Source organism: Opisthocomus hoazin, chromosome W, assembly GCF_030867145.1.
Source record: "Opisthocomus hoazin isolate bOpiHoa1 chromosome W, bOpiHoa1.hap1, whole genome shotgun sequence".
Taxonomy (NCBI): Eukaryota; Metazoa; Chordata; class Aves; order Opisthocomiformes; family Opisthocomidae; genus Opisthocomus; species Opisthocomus hoazin.
In genome coordinates, this window is record NC_134453.1 from 47,929,655 (window position 1) to 47,951,415 (window position 21,761).

General features: G+C 44.9%; 1 protein-coding gene across 7 annotated transcripts in view; it reads left to right on the plus strand.

The window, feature by feature from the left end:
- Positions 1-286: 286 nt before the first annotated feature.
- LOC142365597 (polycomb group RING finger protein 3-like) overlaps positions 287-21,761 on the plus strand; it is a 115,189-nt gene continuing 93,714 nt past the window's right edge. For 6 of the 7 annotated variants that reach the window (XM_075446516.1, XM_075446514.1, XM_075446510.1 and 3 more), the window contains exon 1: positions 287-558. The gene's annotated coding sequence lies outside the window, so the exon portion shown is untranslated. Of the gene's footprint in view, positions 559-5,989; positions 6,046-21,761 lie in introns of those variants that run through there. The other variant, XM_075446509.1, reaches the window with a different exon arrangement.

Consider the following 21,761-nt stretch of genomic DNA (forward strand, 5'->3'; position numbering starts at 1 on the left):
GCATGCATGAGGGAGCAATATTGGCTGGGAATCCCACAAGGGCCACCCTAGGGAGAAACGCAGAGTACAGCAGAGAGGTATCCTCCACCCCAAGCTTAGGGGGGGACCGGAAAGACACTGTTCCCCTTTGAACACATGCATAACGGAGTGGGATAGGAGGAATGGATAACACGAAACCAATCCCATATCTCGACAGAGGCAAGGATATAGATCTGAGCATATATGTACACACAATGCGCATGCGCTATACGCATGACATGCTCACTCGGCTTCATTCGGTCCGCACTCGGCTATTTCCGTCTCTTTGTTTTAAACTCTGAGTCGGAATATTGGGGGGAGGGGGAGAGGAGGAGGAAAGAGGAAAGACAATCTCCTTTCTTCTTTTTTTTTTTTTTTTTGGCGAGGGTAGGTAAAAAATAAAAGGGGACCTGGAAGGAAAAGGGGACGGGAATCAGCGCCCTGAAGATAAAAAATTCCTGCTCCTCCCCCTTTTCTTAGCAGCCAGGCACAGCGTTGCTCATCTTCTCTTCTGTTGCCGTTGCTGCCATTTGTTGACAGGTCAGTCTGCCGCCCTCCGGTGCTGGCGGGGGGGAGACGAGGGGGACACGGACATGATATGATACGATACGATACCGGGTCGGATGTTGGCAGGCTGTGCTTGAACTTTTGTGATGCAGAAAATGCACGTTATTACCTCGGTGGGAAAGATGGTCTTTTAATAGATAGTAGGGTTTTGGGGTTTTTTGTGGGTTTGGTTTTTTTTTTCCTCCTTAAAGGGGCCTTCCTTTTCCGTGCTTAAGGATAGCTTTTGCCCGCCAAGGGGAAAGGTGTCTTTTTCTTTTAAGAAAAACCCAGAAACTTCTTTTTCCCCCATTCTGTTTTCACCCCTGTTTCCTATTCCAACTGTTAAGCTTCCTGGCTTCTGGAGGAGTGGTAACGCTTCTTTCTTTCCGGGTGCTTGGTCAGCGTGCCCCTGCATCCTGCTTACAGGCTCTTTTCCCTCAGTTTTGCATAAAGACCTCGCATTACTGTGGGTTGGCTTAGGTGTGTAGCTCATCAGGGTGATAAAGAACGTTTGTGGAGAGGTGGTGATGGGGTTTGGATGAGTGCAGAGTTGCGTTCAGAGATCTCTCTCCACCCCTATTAATGGTTTTGTATTGATTAAACCCCCGCTGTTGGGAGGGGGAGGGAATCTGTCTCTAGTCAGAATGGAGTGGGCGTATTCCTTGCTAAATGACCTCAATTATACAGATGTGTGGTTTTGATGCTGTGTATGGCTTAGGTTTTCAAGTCCTGTGAAAAGTAGGAATTGAATTAGTACTGGTAGATTAAAAAAGGAATGTTTGTGGTTTGCATTACCCCCTCCTTCCGAGTATTTGTTGAATGGTGTAGTCTTTTGCTACCAAGTTCTGTTTGTTTTCTGCAAATGTTGAATTTTTCAGTGAGTTGTGGTGCTATGGAATAACGTGGCAGTCGGTCTCTTGTTGAAAAGTAATTGATTTTGATTCAGAATATCCTATGAAGAAACTGTAGGAGACTTAATACTTTAATACTATGGTTGTATAGTACTTGGATGCTCTTTGCTAGTTCATATATATTTTTGTTTTGGGAAATGTTGTATACTCCATAACTCTGTGTATGCATAGTCTCAAATCAGTTTAGTTTTTTTTTTTTTTCCCTCTGGATATGAAATATGGGTGACAGAAACCTAGATCTAGAAATTCTGTTTGATTATCCATGTGTACTCTAGAATGTTCCTTTAGAAGTGTTTTGCTTTGGTATTTTTCAGGAGTCCTACATAATTGTCTACCTATATTTCTTAGAAGGTTAAAATTAAAAAAAATAAGATGCTATTTAAGCACAACATTAATTCTAACTTCAAAATCTCATGTGCATAACAATATTTCTGGACTAAAGTAATATTAGACCAAAATTTTTGACTCTTCAGGAAGCTACTTCAGGAATATATTAAAAATATTTGCATGGAAACTTTAAGCTGGATATGATCTGTAAAGTGGATGTGCATTTTGAAAAACGCTTTAAAAGTAATGAGATTTGTAAGAACGCAGGTGTAGAATACTCCTGTTTGTTTATATGTGTACATATAACTTCATCACTTTATATTGGGATAGTGGTCTGACTGGTACATAGCTTGAGACAGAGATACTAAGTGGAAGCCTTTATCAGTAGTGTTTGATGATGCAATGGATTTCAGAATGTTGATATTCTTGAATATCCTGTGGTTTAAACTGTTTCCTTTTTCGTATCACTAGTAAAAAGGGTTGAGTAACAGTTCAAACTACCCCCTTGTGCTCTGAATAAGTACTTTATCAGGTTTGAAGGGAGACCAGAGAAAACTGACTTAGGAATGTCAAATTAGAATGTCTGATTGAAATAAGTTAACAGCTAGAAAGATACTGCTCAATTCCAGAATTTATTACTTGGTACAGGACTTGTATTGGAGTCCTGTCTCTAGGGTAAATTAATAATTTTAGTAAAAAACAGATTTTTGGGAAGATGAAAGTCAAGGCTCACAGACTTTGTTCTAAATGTACTTGCTATGCTGAAGTACTTAATGCAATCAAAAGGTGGAGAGGGTGGGGTTGCATTTTATTAAAACCAGCCCTTGCTATTGTGATATGTACTGTTGTGTTTTATTGATTGAAACAGATACTGTATGCAGCAGTTCTTATTGTAGTCTCTTTTAAAGAGCTGAGGAAAAACTTGCTGCTCTTCTTCAAATTAGGTTTCTGTTAAATCTTCTGAATAAATATATCTGTATTTAAATTGCTAGCATATAAAATATTCTCTGTGGTAAGAATTTAGGAGATGGAAAAAGTTTATTTGCCATTGAAGATTTGAATGAAACTTGTCATTACAAAGGTCTGAAAGTCTTACAGGCATGTTGCAGGACAGAATAGAAGAGTAATGACTTGATAGGTAATACCATTTTCATTTTTCTACCTGAAAGAGAACTTCATTTAAAGTGAAAGTTGAGTTGGTTCTGAGGGGTAAATTCTGTCTGAAAGACTTATTACTTAAAACAAACCCCCAAAAAACCCAAACTTGTTTTTAGCTTTGTTAGCATGCAAACTCTAAAAGGTCTCTTCATAGATTTCAAGTGTCTGTGAATAGATATGTCTACTTCAGATAACTTTTTTTTTTTTAGCTTTGAAACTTACCTTGTATAGTAAGAGCTCATCAAATTGCACTTGCTCATTGAAGCACTTGACACAAATTCTTTTTAGAGATTATTCTTTATAGCGGCAAATGTAATTTTCAAATGTTGTCTCTAGGTACAGGCTAGTTGAAAAAAGTGAATTTGCTATGAGCAGTTTACTTAATTTAGAAAGGCACAGTTAAATAATAATTAATATGTTATCGTTGGGGGCTTATTTTTTTCTTAAAAACCCAACCAAACAACAAAAAACATCCAAACACCACCCCCCACCAGCTACTCGTAGTCAACCTGTCATTCCTCATACTTTTGAATGATTTGTGCTATGTTTTGCAGAGGGATAAAGAAATGGAATTCTTACGTGTTTTCTTTAAAATAATAATAAAAATAAATTGATGGCTGAATAAAGGTAGAGAAGGGATATAATTGTGTGGGACAGTATGATGAGCTCAAGACTTACCTGTTCTGGTTAGCTTTTGGCAGCCAGTCATGTAGCAATGACTGCCTCTTGCCCAGCTTGTAGTTAGGCAATGTAGAGTCAGCTGGGGAAAGTGTTGAAGAGATTTGGGTGAGAACTGGAGATATCAAGGGTCAGTATCTTGGTGTTACTATGATTGAGGAAAGTAAATGCATAAATGCAAAGGAAACCAGGCTCCGTTAGTTCTGTTGCTCATGGAACAACTTGTTTGCACAGATGATAAATGACTAAATTTGTTTAAAGTGATGGGAAGGGAATTCCTTATATCCTCATATGTTTGGGTTGCTGTTAACCATTTTACATTTTAACCTTGTGACTGACACTATCATTAAAGCTGACAATATGTAAAAACGCTTATTTTGGTGGCGGTAACTACCATTATTAGGTGAAATTGAGGGTATATTTGCTTTGTGAATAGTATAGCATGGTGGGAAACATATGAGTGTGTGTGTTGGGGAATGTGTGCTGTGCAGTATGTGCTTAAGGGAATTTTTTCAGGTTACTGGAACAAAGATTTAACTGTGGACTTGCGAATAATTTAGTTCATAAATTAAACTGAGAATTTTAAATTTTTTTTTTCACCCCTATGTATTGCTGTAGCTTAACCCCAGCTGGCAACTAAGCACCACACAGCTGCTTACTCACTCCCTCCCCCCCAGTGGGATGGGGGAGAGAATCAGAGGGGTAAAAGTGAGAAACTCGTGGGTTGAGATAAAAACAGTTTAATAATTAAAAAGAAATAATAATGATTCTGTGAAAAGCCAGAGTTGAAGACTCAATAGTGAGAGGGCTATTAAGCAGGTATTCTTTATTATGGCGCTGGGCACACAGGGGATCTCTTCTCCAAATGTGCACACCAAACACCCTGCCATTTCAGGGTAAATATAATCACAGTATACATATTCATTATATTTCTGAGAAATGCTTAGCATATTAATGATTTTTCCAAGAACTGATTAGCATATGTTAATGTCTTTCACGCATGTCTGTTAGCGTCCTCGGGTGGTCTTTAGGGGTCCTAAGATGAAGGCTTACACTCCTCATCACAGTGTCTGCTGGTTGACCTTTGTTTCTGCGCAAACTCTGTTCTAAGATCAGTTTACCGTGTCCTTCCAGGTTGTTTTGCTCTGGTCTCATTGCCCTCTTGGTGCCTCTTTGTAGCTTGGTGCTTCTGCCCTCCCAAGGCTGAGCTGTCTGAGGTAGAATTATTTAGGAGTCTCTCTATCTTAGAGCTTTCCTGTCTTCTCAAAACAGCAAGGATCTAGTTTAGTTTAATTACAGTCACTCTGGTAAGTGGAAATTTTACATTTACAGGCATCACCTTCTTGCTTCAGCATCATGCTGGCTGGTTAATCTCTGAATTCTAAATATTTTTTTCATAAATGTTTTTTAAAGTTTAATTGAATCCTCTTTTTTTGAGGGGGGGGCAGGCAAATATAACCTTGCTGCTTGTTAAACGTGTTAAGTGCTCACCAATTCTAGAACATGTTGTCTCCTAATGCAGGTGCCTACTGCTGTGTGCATGCTGCCCCACCCCCTGAGATCCTGCACTTGAGGGGAAATGTTTTCCTGCCTCCATGAGGGAACTGGGTGGTTAAAGTATACATTGCAAATAATGCCTGTCTGGTGTAAAGCTAAAATATTTAAGTTGTTTTGGAAGCAATAAGTGTGGATATTTTCTTTGTTGAATGAGGCATATAACTGTGGTGGGTTAACCTTGGCTGGCTGCCAGATGCCCACCAAGCTGCTCTCTCACTCCTCCTCAGCAGGAGGGGGGGAGAAAATAAGATGAAAAGCTCATTTGTTGGGATAAGGACTGGGAGATCACTTGCCAGTTACTGTCATGGGCAAAACAGACTTGACTTGGGGAAGATTAATTTATTGCCAATTAATAACAGAGTAGGATAGTGAGAAACAAAACTAAAACACACACCCCACCACACCCCCCCATGCTTACCTTCACTCCTGACTCTACCTCCTTTTCCCACAAGTGGCATGGTGGGGTGGGGGTTGTGTTCAATTCATAACACTTCATGTCTGCTGCTCCTTCCTCCTCACACTGTTCCCCTGCTCTAGTGTGGCGTCCATCTCTCAGAATACAGTACTTGAAGAACCGTTCCAGCTGTACCCCTTTCCATGGGGTACAGTCCTTCAGGAACAAACTGCTCTAGTATGGGTCCCCCACAGGGCTGTGGTTCCTGGCAGGAGCCTGCTCTAGCTTGGGGTCTTCCATGAACTGCAGTGAAGGTATTTGCTCCAATGTGGTGCTTGGTGGGCTGTAAGGGGACAACCTGCATCACCGTGGTCTTTTCCACAGGCTGCAGGGGAATCTCTGTGCCAGCACCTGAAGCAAATCCTCCTCCTCCTTCATTGACCTTGGTGTCTGCAGGTTTGTTTCTCTCATGTTTTTCTGGCTCCTCTCCCTCACAGCTGCTGTATAAGGTTTCTTTACCCTTTAAAAAAATGTTATCACAGAGGTGCCACTAGCTTTGACTGACTCAGCATTGGCCACCACCTGCCCTCTCTGTGTGAGACTTTGTTTTGGTTTCGGCTGCAGCCGGCAACAAAAGTGCCACGCGGCCGCCCCTCCCCCCGCTGGGGTGCAGAGGAGAATGGAAAGAAACAGGCAGAAACTGGTGGGTAGGGATAAGGGCAGTTTAACAGAACAGCAAACAGAGGGAACAGGAACAACAACGATACAAATAAGGAGAAAAACACAACACAAACCGCACGACCCCACAGAACCGTTCTCCCGGACCGCACCGGTGCCACACGCTCCAGAGCCATGAGTGAGTTCCTGCCGCGCTGCTCCCCCCCCACCGGAACCCAGCATGACGGCACATGGTATGGAATACCCTGCTCTGTTTGGCCAGGTTGGGGTTGGGTCAGCCCACCCGGCTGTGCCCCTTCCTGGTTTCTGGTGAAAATTAACCCTGTCCTGGCCAAACCCAGGACATTATCCACCCCTTATTCCATACCATCTACGTCATGCCCAGGTCCCCCATTGTCCAGTTGATCACCACCAGTTCTCCTGTCTCCAGATATCATACCCTTAGTCTATGGATCATCACTCTAAAGTGTCCATTGAGTTCATTTAATCCATGACTTCGGGCTCCATCTGTCGTAATGGTCTTCCATGGCAGGAGAGGTGATGTGTAGTGATGGGCGGTCACTTGCTGCATCCGGAGCTCACAGTCTGCAGGAGATGTTGATCTTGATGAAGTTGCTGGGTGCCAGTTGTTGAAAACCAGGTCCAGTCCCATCATCGCTGTGCTCTGCTAGGTTTTCATCAAAAAGTCCATCCTTCTTTAATCTGGACGATTCTTACTGTGCTACTACTGGTATAACATATAACAACTATAACAGTGATAACGGACAGTGACAGGGTTATTTAACAATTAACTTTATACAATTTATTTATGGACTATTCTCACCCAAAATCAAATCCCCATGAGGTACACATCGGACTTCCCCATCCTTCCGCATTACCCACCAGGTACACCCAGGTCCTTGAGCAAAAGCAATCCCGCGGACGGGCTTGCCTTTGCCCGAGGCAGAACTAACCCAAACCGTCTTCCCTAACATGTTCTGCATGTGCACTACAGGGACTTTATCCCCTTCTACGGGGCGCTGAGGTTTTGACTGGGCAGGACCAGCCCTGTTGGTGGATCCCCTGGTGTTAACCAACCAGGTGGCCTTTGCTAAATGAGCATCCCAATTTTTGAAAGTCCCACCTCCCATTGCCCTCAAAGTGGTTTTTAGCAGCCCATTGTACCGCTCGATCTTTCCAGAGGCTGGTGCGTGGTAGGGGATGTGATACACCCACTCGATACCGTGTTCTTTGGCCCAGGTGTCTATGAGGCTGTTGCGAAAATGAGTCCCATTGTCTGACTCAATTCTTTCGGGGGTGCCATGTCGCCACAGGACTTGTTTTTCCAGGCCCAGGATGGTATTCCGGGCGGTGGCATGGGGCACAGGGTAGGTTTCCAGCCATCCGGTGGTGGCCTCCACCATTGTGAGCACATAGCGCTTGCCTTGGCGGGTCTGTGGCAGTGTGATGTAGTCAATCTGCCAAGCCTCCCCTTATTTAGATTTTAGCCATCGTCCTCCATACCACTGAGGCTTTACCCGCTTGGCTTGCTTGATTGCAGCGCATGTTTCACATTCATGGATAACCTGTGCGATGGTGTCCATGGTCAAGTCCACCCCTCGGTCACGAGCCCATGTGTATGTCACATCTCTTCCTTGGTGGCCCGAGGTGTCATGGGCCCACCGAGCTATAAAGAGTTCACCCTTCTGTTGCCAGTCCAGATCCACCTGAGCCACTTCAATCTTGGCAGCCTGATCTACCTGCTGGTTGTTTTGATGTTCTTCAGTGGCCCAACTCTTAGGGATGTGGGCGTCCACGTGACGCACTTTTACAACCAACTGCTCTAGCCGGGCAGCAATATCTTGCCACAATGGGGCAGCCCAGATAGGTTTGCCTCTGCGCTGCCAGTTGTTCTTCTTCCATTGCTGCAGCCACCCCCACAAGGCATTGGCCACCATCCAGGAGTCGGTGTAAAGGTAGAGCACTGGCCACTTCTCTCGACTGGCAATGTCTGAAGCCAGCTGGATGGCTTTCACCTCTGCAAACTGGCTGGACTCACCTTCTCCCTTGGCAGGTTCCGCGACTTGTCGTGTAGGGCTCCATACAGCAGCCTTCCACCTCCGCTGCTTCCCCACAATGCGACAGGACCCATCCGTGAACAGGGCATACTGTTTCTTCTCTTCTGGCAGCTGGTTATACAGTGGGGCCTCTTCAGCACCTGTCACCTCCTCCTCTGGCGATGCTCCAAAATCTTTGCCTTCTGGCCAGTCCATGATTACCTCCAGAATTCCTGGGCGACTGGGGTTTCCCATTCGGGCGCGCTGGGTGATCAGCGCGACCCACTTACTCCACGTAGCATTGGTGGCATGATGCGTAGAGGGGACCCTCTCTTTGAACATCCAGCCCAGGACCGGCAATCGTGGTGCTAGGAGGAGCTGTGCTTCAGTGCCGACCACTTCTGAAGCAGCTCGAACGCCTTCATATGCTGCCAGAATCTCTTTTTCAGTGGGAGTATAGTGGGCCTCGGATCCTTTATATCCCTGGCTTCAAAACCCCAGGGGTCGACCTCGAGTCTCCCCTGGTGCTTTCTGCCAGAGACTCCAGGTTGGGCCATTCTCCCCGGCTGCGGTGTAGAACACGTTTTTAACACCTTGCCCTGACCGGACTGGACCAAGGGCTACGGCATGAACTATCTCCCGTTTAATCTGCTCAAATGCCTGTCGTTGATCAGGGCCCCATTCAAAACCATTCTTCTTCCGCGTCACGTGGTACAGAGGACTTACAATCTGGCTGTAATTTGGGATGTGCATCCTCCAAAAACCCACAACACCCAGGAAGGCCTGTGCTTCCTTTTTGCTGGTTGGTGGAGACATAGCTGCTATTTTGTTGATGACATCCATTGGGATTTGATGGCGCCCATCCTGCCATTTTATTCCTGAAAACTGGATCTCTTGCGCAGGTCCCTTGACTTTACTTCGCTTAATGGCGAAACCGGCTTTCAGAAGGATCTGAACTATTTTCTCCCCTTTCTCAAAAACTTCCTCTGCTGTGTCACCCTATACAATGATGTCTTCGATGTACTGCAGATGTTCTGGAGCTTCACCCTTTTCCAGTGCAGTCTGGATTAGTCCATGGCAAATGGTGGGAGTGTGTTTCCACCTCTGGGGCAGTCGATTCCAGGTGTACTGGATGCCCCTCCAGGTGAAAGCACACTGTGGCCTGCACTCTGCTGCCAAAGGGATGGAGAAGAATGCATTAGCGATGTCAGTTGTCGCGTACCACTTGGCTGCTTTTGACTCCAGCTGATATTGAAGTTCTAACATGTCTGGCACGGCAGCACTCAGCGGTGGTGTGACTTCATTCAGGCCACGGTAGTCTATTGTCAGTCTCCACTCTCCAGTAGATTTTCTCACTGGCCATATGGGACTATTAAAGGGTGAGGGAGTTTTGCTGATCACTCCTTGACTCTCCAGCTGGCGGATCAGCTGATGAATGGGGAGAAGGGAGTCTCGGTTGGTACGATACTGTCACCGGTGCACCGTTGTGCTTGCGATTGGCACCTGTTGTTCTTCAACCCTCAGCAACCCCACAACGGAAGGATCCTCCGAGAGACCAGGGAAAATGGACAGCTGTTTAAGTTCTTCCGTCTCCACAGCAGCTATGCCAAAAGCCCACCGATACCTCTTTGGGTCTTTGAAATACCCTGTCCTAAGATAGTCTATGCCAAGGATGCACAGAGCCTCGGGGCCAGTCACAATGGGGTGCTTCTGCCACTCCTGCCCAGTGAGGCTCACTTCAGCCTCCAATGCAGTCAGCTCTTGGGACCCCCCTGTCACTCCCGAAATGCAAATGGACTCTGACCCTTGGAAATCTGATGGCATTAAAGTACACTGTGCACCAGTGTCCACTAGAGCTTTATACTCTTGTGGATCTGACGTGCCAGGCCACCGAATCCACACCGTCCAATAAATGCGGTTGTCTCTTTCCTCCACCTGGCTGGAGGCAGGGCCCCTCTAATCCTGGTCAGAGAATTTGCTGCTCACCTGCTGTAAGAATGACTTGGAGGTCCCCTCCAGAGTATCGGAATCAAGGTCAAACTGTCTACCTGGTCTGGAGAGCTGGCTGCTGGAAACTGGAGCGACATTTTTCCTAGCAGAATCCCCTTTGGTGAGTGTTTTACTTTGCAGCTCACGCACTCGTGCCTCTAGACTTGAGGTGGGTTTTCCATCCCACTTCCTCATGTCCTCTCCGTGGTCACACAGGAAAACCACAGGGTGCCCCGGGGTGTGTAGCCTCTGTACTCTCTCTCCTGAGCAGAGAAACGCTTGCCTTTATTAGCTGAGACACTGGCCCATACAGGTGGGGAGTAGGACATATCCTCTTTGAATTGCTGGAACTCCCGGGACAATTTATTCACAGCTGAGACAAGGGAGGAAGAGAGACTTTCCTCATATTGCCGGAGTCTGACAGCCACCTCATCCACTGTTGGTGCCTCCTTACCTTTCCAGTTTACAACTGCCAGTGGGTTGGCATATGAGGATGGTGCACTCCGCACAAACTTCCTCCACATAGATGCTGTGCACTGGACTTCATCTGGGTCTGTGGGTAACTGCTCATCGTCTGGTTCATAGTAAACCAGCTCCCGCACAGCTAATTCCCTCAAGTACTGAATACCCCTCTCCATATTGGCCCACTTGCCAGGGTAGCACACAAAATCGTCACTGAAGGGGTACCTCTCCCTCACGCCTGACAGAAGCCTCCTCCAGAGGCTGAGGACTTGTTCCTTCATCCCAATGGCCTTGTCAATGCCCCCGTCCCTGGCCAGGGATCCCAGCTGCTTGGCTTCCTTGCCCTGTAACTCCAAGCTGCTGGCCCCGTTATCCCAGCATCACAGCAGCCAGGTGACAATGTGCTCGCCTGGGTGGCAGCTGAAATCTTTCCGCATGTCTCACAGCTCGCCCAGGGACAGGGACCGGGTGATGATCTCTGTCTCTATCTCCCGCGATGACCCTGGCCCATCGTCATCCCTCCCGGAGCGATCTGCTCTCTTTGCATCTTTCTTTAGTTTTACGGGGGCGACTGCTACCGGCACAGGTTGGTCGTTGGGCTCAGCCGCGATGCCTGCAGCTGGAGCTGGGGCTGGAGCTAGAGCTGCCGCAACTGCCGTGCCTGCAGGGAAAGCCGGGACAACGCCAGTGGCTGCAGTAGTGGTGGTGCCGGTCGGGGGGGGCTGTGACTGCCTGCTGGGCTGGAGGGGCTGCAGGGCCGGCTGGGGGGGCAGCGCCAGCCGCAGTGCCTGCCGCTTCGTCCCCCCCCCCCTTTCCCTTTAGAGCACTGAACAGTGTTGAACAGGGCTCGGTAGGCGTGGGCCAGACCCCAGCACATTGTGGTGATCTGTGTCTCTCTGGAGTTCCCAGGGTGGCAGCACACTTTGTGCAGATATTTTACTAGTTTGTCCGGATCCTGTACTTGTTCAGGGGTGAGTTTAAAAAACGCCGGGGGTGCCCACTGCCCTAGGTACTTGCCCATGCTGTCCCACACACCCAGCCACTCACAGCTATCTGGCCCCGGGGCAGGTCTCTGCATGATGTTCTTAACTGCTTGCTTAACCCTAAACAAAACCTGAAGCCTATTCAGGAGGCAGAACAAAAGGAGAGTGCTGGCCTGAGCATCCCTCGGGTACTCGTAATTCTCAAAAGCCCTTAGGACCAGCCTGAAGGAGAAAGGGGGGGGGCGAAAGAGTGGGGGAAGGTATCCCCTTCGGTTTTCCCCACAGATTGGGTTTGATTATTAACAAATTCTAAGACATAGGATCCGAGGTACGGAAATGACCGCAGTGCCGCATGCAAATACAAGCCTAATTTCATGCACAGTGGTGTTATCATGTCAAAAGTCGATATCACACAGTACAGCAAAATCGTCATCCTGGTCCTTTTCCCCAAGGTAATGAACAGCATGGCAACGAACACATACAGCAAATAAGGATTCAAAAACCACAGCCATCTGATCAAAGTCAGCAATATTTTTACCGGCGACTATTTAACTAACACAGTAAATACGTACAACAAATTATAAGAAAACCTAAGAAAGCTTTTTTAACACCCGCTGCTCAGCTCTGACGTTATCCCCACCAAACGCTTGGGCGCCAATTAAATGTTTTGGTTTTGGCTGCAGCCGGCAACAAAAGCGCCACGTGGCCGCCCCTCCCCCCGCCAGGGTGCGGAGGAGAATGGAAAGAAAGAGGCAGAAAACTGGTGGGTCAGGATAAGGGCAGTTTAACAGAACAGCAAACAGAGGGGACAGGAGCAACAACGATACAGGTAAGGGGAATACACAGAACAAACCGCACGACTGAACAGAGCCGTTCTCCCGGACAGGACCGGCGCCGCACGCTTCTGAGCCGCTAGTGAGTTCCTGCCGCGCCGCCTCCCCCACCGGAACCCAGCATGATGGCACGTGGTATGGAATACCCTGCTCTGTTTGGCCAGGTTGGGGTTGGGTCAGCCCACTGGCTGTGCCCCTTCCTGGTTTCTGGTGAAAATTAACCCTGTCCTGGCCGAACGCAGGACAGACTTGCCTCAAAACAATTTCCCATTTATGGGCCTATGGCTAGTTCTTCTGGTTCACGTGGTCTTTGGGGGGGAATCCCTTGGGGACTTTTCCTTATCGTCCCCATGCACATGTTGTTCTGAAGTTGGTATTTTGTCCTGATTTTCCTTTTTCAACAGATTTGCCAGCATTTTGAGTTGCAGTACAAAGTCCAGAAGCTGCCCTAGTAATTGGTCTTTTTCTTACATGGGATGGGGATTGCAAAGGGGCCCCTTGGTGGGCCTCCTAGGAGGGATCTATAGCCATCAGGCATGTTCTGAATTGTCTGTGTGCCACCCTCTATCTCCCCCTGCCTTTTGGCATTCCCTCCAATTCCGAATATGTTAAAGCTTGTTCAGCAGAATTTTAAAAGGGATATGTGTGTGTGTGCGTCTCTAAACTTGCCTTTTATGTTTAATTACACTTAATTACTTTCTATTCACATTTAAACTTTAATTTTTAATCATCTTTGTGGATATATATACAGGTGTATATATAGTATCTATCTACCTGTGTGTGTATATAGATATAAAAAAATATGTTCTATATCTATGCATAAATATATAACGTGCAAATATGCAAGATGTATAAAAACATATACATTTCCATGTATCTATATGTGAGCACTTTGGACAAAGAGTCCAAAAGAAATGGGCAATTAAGTCTGTTTTTTTTCTCACTGTCCTCCTTTGTTACAATAAATTGGCAAAAATTAAATTATATTTTCTCCCCCTGTCCTGTTGATGGAGGGGAGTGATAGAGTGGCTTGGTGGGCATCTGGTTAACAGCCAAGGTCAACCCACCAGAGAGAGTTTACAGCTACCTGTAAGACTGTTATTGTCACTAAAAATCCGGGAATAAAACCTCGTAACACCACTGTAGTGTTAAAAGGCAGGCATTCTTTATTGCAGCGCTGGATGCACAGGGGATAATTCCACCCAACGTGCATACCTCATACTTTTTCCGTGCAGTTTATATAGATCAAAAATATACGTATTTATTTTATTCATGCATATTCAATATTATTCTCTTTGGCGAGTGGTGTAAACTTTTTCGCTTCCTATGTAAATTATTGCACAGACTCAGTCACCCTCTTCCATCGTTCCTTTTTGAGTAGGTGGTATTACTTGAGTAGGGGGTCTGTGAGTCGGTGGTCGCGATCTCCCCCTGCCGGAATTACCTTTTGCCCACTAGGCTCGCAAGCTTGGCAGTCCTGGTCAGTTTCTTCAGTCCGCTTCACAGAACCACACTCCATCATTTCTCTTGACAGAAACACAATTACCTGCTATGGTTAGCATTAATGGTTACCTAGAGACTGGACCCTCTGTTCCCAGACCTAATGTCCAGGTGGGTCGGGCTGTACAAGGGACATAGCAGCATTGTTCATGTTTATGGTTAACTGATTCCAACACCCTGGTTACATTTCCCCCCTTTGGAAGCTTTGAAATAATCATTACTTTCAATGCTTCCATTTTAATTCAAATTACGTTTAATTACACATTGATTCAATATCTATTGCTAATAATGATTAAATTATACAATAATGCAATTATCCATTATTCATTTTATGATGATGGGAGCTTTGCAACTGAATCACTGAAATTTTGTCTCTTGGCTACGGCCTGAATGATTATCTGACTGAAGGCTATTTTATTGGTGAGTTCCCTTTTTAAACAATAATAAATGAGTAATATCACCAAAAATACGATTAACAAATGTAGCCCAATGCTAATTAAGGATTTTACCCAGGAACTCAGATTTCACTCTAATCCATTAAAAATTTTGTCAAGCCAATTTTCTTGCGTGTCTTGTTGGATCTCCTGAGTGTCTCTCTCTATTTGTTCTAATAAATTTAAGTCGTGTTCAACATCTTGAGTAACATTGGGGATATGTATACAGCAATGATCTACCCTGTCTTTTAGGTATCTGCATACTCCATGTTCTTTTAACAGGAGCACGTCTAGGGCCATTCTATTTTGCAAGGTCATTCTTGAAGTTGCCTGCAACTGCAAATTGAACTGTTTGAATCCTTTCCTTGTTACGTTTGCTAATCTTTCTACTTGACCAGTTAGTTTATATACCCAGGCCCTATTCCTATAAATTGATAAGGGAGTCAATAAATATTCCAAATACCATCCAATTCTCACCCCTCTTGGTGGTTCATTCCAGTTTTCGTCTTCATGAACTTCTGATCTCTTTACTCGTAATAATTGCAAATTCTCAGAGTTCCTTTTAAAGGGAGTCTTTCTCCAGATCGGACATAATGTTGGCATTCCCAAAGTAATTTGTTTTACTTTCCCATCCACCAGTAGGTGAGTGGACCAGGTTCCGTCACTCATTGCCCAAACTAAATGTTCTGGACTTTGAATTGTAGATCATCTGCAACTGAATATTGTTTCTCTTTTGGGCTTGTATGTATCAGTCAATTGTAAATAATTTTTAAGTTCTCTACACCAGCATCCATATTTTAATGTAGTTGCCAGAGGTGGAACGCTTTGGACTGCTTCACTAACTGTACTACAATTATATATCTTTTTACAATTCCACCAGGGCACAATAATTTCTTTTTCTCAGAAAGTGATTCCTTTGTCATTGACCAATGGGAAAGCTGCAAAAATCATCCCATCCCAAGTAAAACACCAGGGGGCATTGGCCATGTAGTGAAATTGAGATGAGATGGCCATTGCCCATACTGAATCCTACAGAGCCATCTCTTGTTTAGTTTGGTTAGACTTCCTGCATTTCCATTCCATGATTATTTGACTAATGTTTTTCTTAACCGGCTCATCATAAGCACACCAACCTACATTGGGGAAGACTATTTGGACAAAAACATAATTTGGTAACTTCTCACAATTTGCTCTACTCCTAGGGGTTTTCCATTGCTTTTAAACATAATCTATTTGTTCCTGCAACCCAACAACGGGAACTTGCTTACAAGAAGTACTGCCATTGTTGGATTTTTTGCTACTCAGATTTGTTGTCAGAATTCCCCATGGAACTGATTCCCCTACCGCTCTTGGGACTGGAAGACATGCAGTTATTTGGGTTATGTTCTGTGAATTAGCCAACTCTTTTATTAATCCGACCATCAAATTTTGTTCCGGAGTTCTCCTTGGGAGGTATATCAATTGTTCCGCTTCTGTTGGCAGCGGATCAGCACTCCCTGCTTTTGCTTTTAATACTAAAGACAATGTTCCCATCATCATCAGTTTCCAAATCAAGATCCATTTCCCCCATATTTTACAATGATAGCCACCTTTTTCAGACGTATTTTAAGATCAGTTTTGCAGTCTCTGGATCTCTATTGATGATTCTCCATGAAGGGGCCTTCTTCACTCCAGTATAGTGTATCCACTGTTCCTCTCCTTCTACTTTGATCGCAGTGTAAGTTGTTAACAGTACCTGGAAAGGTCCCTTCCACTTCTCCTGCAGTGGTTCAGAGTTCCAAGTCTTTATGCACACGAAATCACCTGGTTGATACTGATGCACAGGTGTATCCAAAGCAAGCGATCTGGTCAGCACAACGTATTTTTGGAGTGCTTCGAGGGTTTTTCCTAAAGAAATCAAATACATTTTTAAATCTGTTTCCCCTGCTATTCTCATATCCCCTGGGATTAGAGGAGATTGATAAGGTCTGCCATAGAAGATTTTGTATGGACTTACACCATCTTTAAATCTTGGTTGGATTCTGATTCTCAGGAGTGCTAATGGTAAGGCTTGTGGCTAAAGATACTTCTTGACAAATCTTATTTGTCTTTTTAATGTTTGGTTCATCCTTTCAATTTTCTGACTTGATTGTGGCCTCCAGGGGGTATGTAAATCTGAATTTATTCCTAAAATTTTACTTACTTGTTGAACTATTTCTGCTACAAAATGTGGTCCCCTATCAGAAGACATGCCTACTGGTACTCCAAACCTTGGTATTATTTTTTTTAACAATATTTTAACCACTTCTCTTGCTTTGTTGGTGCGACAAGGAAAGGCTTCTGGCCATCCAGAGAATGTATCAATCAATACTAATAAATACTTAAATCCATTTTGCCTGGGCAATTCAGAAAAATCAACCTGCCAATAGTCTCCTGGGGAATTACCCTGTTTCTTAACTCCTAAGGGTGCCTTTTTCCGATTTAAGGGATTATTTTTGAAGCAAATTGGGCACTTGGCCACTACTGATTTAATTATTCCTGTCATTCCTACACACACTACAGATGATTTTAAACTCGAGATCATAGCCTCTACACCCCAATGTGCTTGCTCATGCTTTTCTTTCGCAATTCCTAACATAACTGGCGGGGTTACTATTACCTGTTTTTCTGGCGTTACCCACCACCCTTCTATATTTTGTGATGCTTTCAGTTGTCCCGCCAATTGTTCATCCAATTTACTATATTTTGGTTTCAGATTAGGGATTTTTATCTGTTTTACTGGTACTAGTGCAAGGATATCTTGTTCAGCAGCCTCCTTTGCCGTTTTGTCTGCCAATCGATTACCTATGTTTACAGCTGTCTGACCAAATTGATGAGCCATGCAGTGCATCACTGCCACTTCCTTTGGTTTCTGCGCCTCTTCGAGGAGCTGGAGGATTTCTTCTTTATGTTTTATCGATGAACCTTGGGCTGAGAGCAGTCCTCTTTCTTTCCAGATAGCCCCATGAGCATGAATCACACCAAATGCATATTTGGAATCAGTCCATATATTTACCCTCTTTCCTTCTGCCATTCGCAAGGCTTGCTTCAGCGCCACCAGTTCTGCTTTCTGTGCCGAGGTATTTGCAGGCAGCGTTCCTGACTCCAGTACCTCGGTGGTGGTGATGACAGCGTATCCGGCCGTTCGTCTTCCTTCTTGCACAAAGCTGCTCCCATCTGTAAATAACTCCAAATCAGGATTTTCCAGAAGTTCATCTTTCAGGTCCGATCTGCTGGAATAGACTTGTTCAACAGTTAGCAGTCAATCATGTTCTAGACTCCCTGTCAGATTTTCTGTTGACAGAAACATTGCTGGATTTACAATAGTTGTGGTTTTCAATTCCACATCGTCCTGCTCCAGCAAGACAACCTGATATTTCAGCATTCTGCTGGGGGATAGCCAGTGACCCCCTTTCATTCTAAAGCAGTTATCACCATGTGTGGTACATACACCACCATCTTTTGGCCCATAGTCAATTTTCGAGCTTCCTGAATCAGCAATACCGTTGCTGCCACAGCGCGCAAACATCCCGGCCATCCTTTACTCACGTTGTCAAGTTGTTTAGAGAAGTACCCTACTGGCCGCTTCCAGGATCCCAGACGTTGTGCCACCACTCCAAGGGCCAGATGTTGCCTCTCATGTACAAACAGCTCAAAAGGTTTGGTTAGATCCGGTAAACCCAAGGCAGGGGTTATCATCAATGCCTTTTTAAGTTCTCTAAAAGATTTTTGGCATTCAGGTGTCCATGTCAGGTATAAATCTTTGGATTCTTTTAAAGCTTCGTAGAGTGGCTTCACATATAGTCCATAGTTCGGAATCCAAAGTCGACACCATCCAATCATCCCCAAGAAAGCTCTCATCTCCTTTGGGCTGCTGGGTTCTGGGGTTTGACAAATTGCTTCTTTTCTATCACTGCCTAATTGTCTTTGCCCTTGAGATATTTCAAATCCCAAATAAATCACTGCTTCTTTTCCTATCTGGGCCTTATTTCTGGAAACTCTGTATCCCCCTTGGCCCAGAAAATTCCATAAACTGATAGTAATTTCAAAACCTTCTTCCTTGCTCTCTGCTGCTATCAGAATATCATCCACATATTGCAACAATGTCTCCTTTTCCTGGTTCTCTCTCTTCCATATTTCTAATTCTTTTGCCAACTGATTCCCAAATATCGTGGGGCTATTTTTGAATCCTTGTGGAAGTACAGTCCATGCCAGTTGCATCCTTCGTCCTGTTGCAGGGCTCTCCCATTCAAAAGCAAATATGCTTTGACTTTGTATATCCAGAGGTATGCAAAAGAAGGCATCCTTTAAATCTAGTACAGTAAACCATTTATGTTCCTCTTTGAGATGTCAGTAAAGTGTAGGGATTGGCTACTACTGGGTGTATATCTTGAACTATCTGATTTATAGCTCTTAAATCCTGGACTAGCCGATATTTTTTTCCTCCAGATTTCCTTACCGGTAATATAGGAGTGTTATATTCTGACTCGCATTCTACCAAAACTCCATATTCCAAAAATTTCGTGATTAACCCCTCCAATCCTTTTCGAGCCTCCCACTTAATAGGATATTGTTTTTGTCTTACCGGTTTGGATCCAGGTTTTAAGGTCACTTTTACCGGTTCTGCTAATTTGGACCGTCCCGGCACTTCATTTGCCCAAACCAAGGGGATTACTGCATTTTCCACTTCTTCTGGAATTTGTTCCTCCTTAAAAGAATCCTGTAACATAAACACCCTTGCCTCTACGGCTTTTGATTCTGGTATTAATAATTCAGTTTCCCCATTTTTAAAAGTTATTTGTGCTTCTAATTTGCTTAATAAATCTCGTCCTAACAAAGGCAAAGGACATTCAGGTATATATAGAAACTGGTGAGTTACCCACTGTTTTCCCAATCTAAATTTCAATGGCTCTAAGAAAGGTTAGTTTTCTTTTTGCCCTGTCGCACCAACAACATCTGCTGATTTATTACTAAATTTCCCTTTACATGTGTTCAATACCGAATAAGTGGTCCTTGTATTTATTAAAAATTCTCCTTCCTCATTCCTTAGCTTCTCGGAGAGGGGCTTAGAGGGGAGCTGGTTCAGCCACCCCCCCTCCCTGTTCTTCTCCGTGTCCTTTCTGAAACCGGGCTGAATCCCCCTGCCCCCCCTCTCCCATAGCAGAAGCAGAAGGACTATCAGTTTCCAAATTTTGATTCTCTTGATCATCTCCCCATCTCCGGCAAAGTGCAATCATTAACTTAACATCATCTTCCTCAAGTCCATATTTTAAACACCTTTTACCAATACTACAAGCGGAACAACACTTTTAAAAATCCTCTTCAGATTTCCCTTTCTTTAAAACCATCACCCTAGCATTTTGTGGATGTATCCCACACTGCTTCTGCCACTCCGGATGATTTCTCAGTGTGAAAAACAGATCTGCGTATATTATCTCATTTGCCTTCCCTTTTACAAAACAGCATTAATTGCAAGATGGTGTTATAACGCAGTGTCCCACTCTCTGGCCATCTCTCCCCACCATCCAGAGTATACATTGGCCACCAATGATTGCAGTACTCAGTCAATTGCTTCCGAGTCAAAGGATCACCCCCCAGATCTTTCCAGTGTTTCAGAATACATCCCAAAGGTGTACCCCGTGGGATGGGCTGTTTACTCGGAAATGCGCCCATCTCCCAAACGACCAGTGGTTGTGACTGTGCACTATCACAGGCACTAGTCAGAGGGACCCCAGCCCTTATTGGAGCTCCCTCTGGGATCCCAGCTCCCTGACGGAGATCCCGGTCTTGGAGACTTCAACCCCCTGTTGAAGACTCCCCCCTTGGGCCCCACTCCACCGGCTTTCACCGAGCAGAGACTTTCCAACCGAGGTACCTTTTTAGCCCAACTCTGCGTGGCTTTCACCGCGCCTTATGAGCAGGCTTCAGTGGGTCTCTAACCCACGTTACTTATTAAAAGAATGCCTTAAATAAATTCCAGGGGACTTACTTGGAATCCTTTGGTCCGGGGGTCAGAGGTTCTCCTCGAGAATCCCTCGATGCTGGCTGGAGGTCCCGTGATCCCGCGGATCCATTGGTATTCACAAGCAGGGTCGCACCTGGGGTGCCAGAAACTGTCACCGAAAATCCGGGAATAAAACCTCGTAACACCACTGCACTGTTAAAAGGCAGGCATTCTTTATTGCAGCACTGGATGTACGGGGGATAATTCCACCGAACGGGCATACCTCATACCTTTTCCATGCAGCTTATATAGATCAAAAATATACATATTTATTTTATTCATGCATATTCAGTATTATTCTCTTTGGCAATTGGTGTAAACTTTTCTCGCTTCTTATGTAGATTGTTGCGCAGACTCAGTCACCCTCTTCCATCGTTCCTTTTTGAGTAGGTGGTATTACTTCAGCAGGGGGTCTGTGAGTCGGTGGTCGCGATCTCCCCCTGCCGGAATCACCTTTTGCCCACTAGGCTCGCAAGCTTGGCAGTCCTGGTCAGTTTCTTCAGTCTGCTTCACAGAACCACACTCCAGCATTTCTCTTGACAGAAACACAATTACCTGCTATGGTTAGCATTAATGGTTACCTAGAGACTGGACCCTCTGTTCCCAGACCTAATGTCCAGGTGGGTCGGGCTGTACAAGGGACATAGCAGCATTGTTCATGTTTATGGTCAACCGATTCCATCACCTTGGTTACATTAACAGTTTTAACCTGTCGTCCCCTTCTGTTCCGACCACATTCCACAAATTTCACAATTAATATTCTGGTCGCAGATAAATCAATTTAGGAGAAAAAGAGGTTCACAGTGAAATGTGCAGCTTTTCAAGTTGGGTTTGTTTTTTTTTCCTCTCACCCCCACTTTACAACCGTACCGCCTTTCAGTTACTCATTCATTCACCAGTTAACACACATTCACACTCATTCACACTCAGTTGTTGGTTTTTATGATGCCTGAATGGTATGTTAACAAGCTAGTATCCGAGATAGCAGAGTTCAATACCAACAAATCCGTATCGCCAGAAGTACAACTTAAGCGGGTTTCCTAAGTGTACCAATACCAGAAGTACGTTATTACAGAAGTGCAAAGCTCAACCTGTGCTTGTATCAACGTACCAAAATGTATACCCTCAGGCACTAGTAGCCTGGTAGACAGCGCTCAACTCCTATGACTTATGAGAACTCCCCAAATGACCATTCTGAGATTTCAGAAGGGAGAAAGAAAGGAAGAAAAATATTT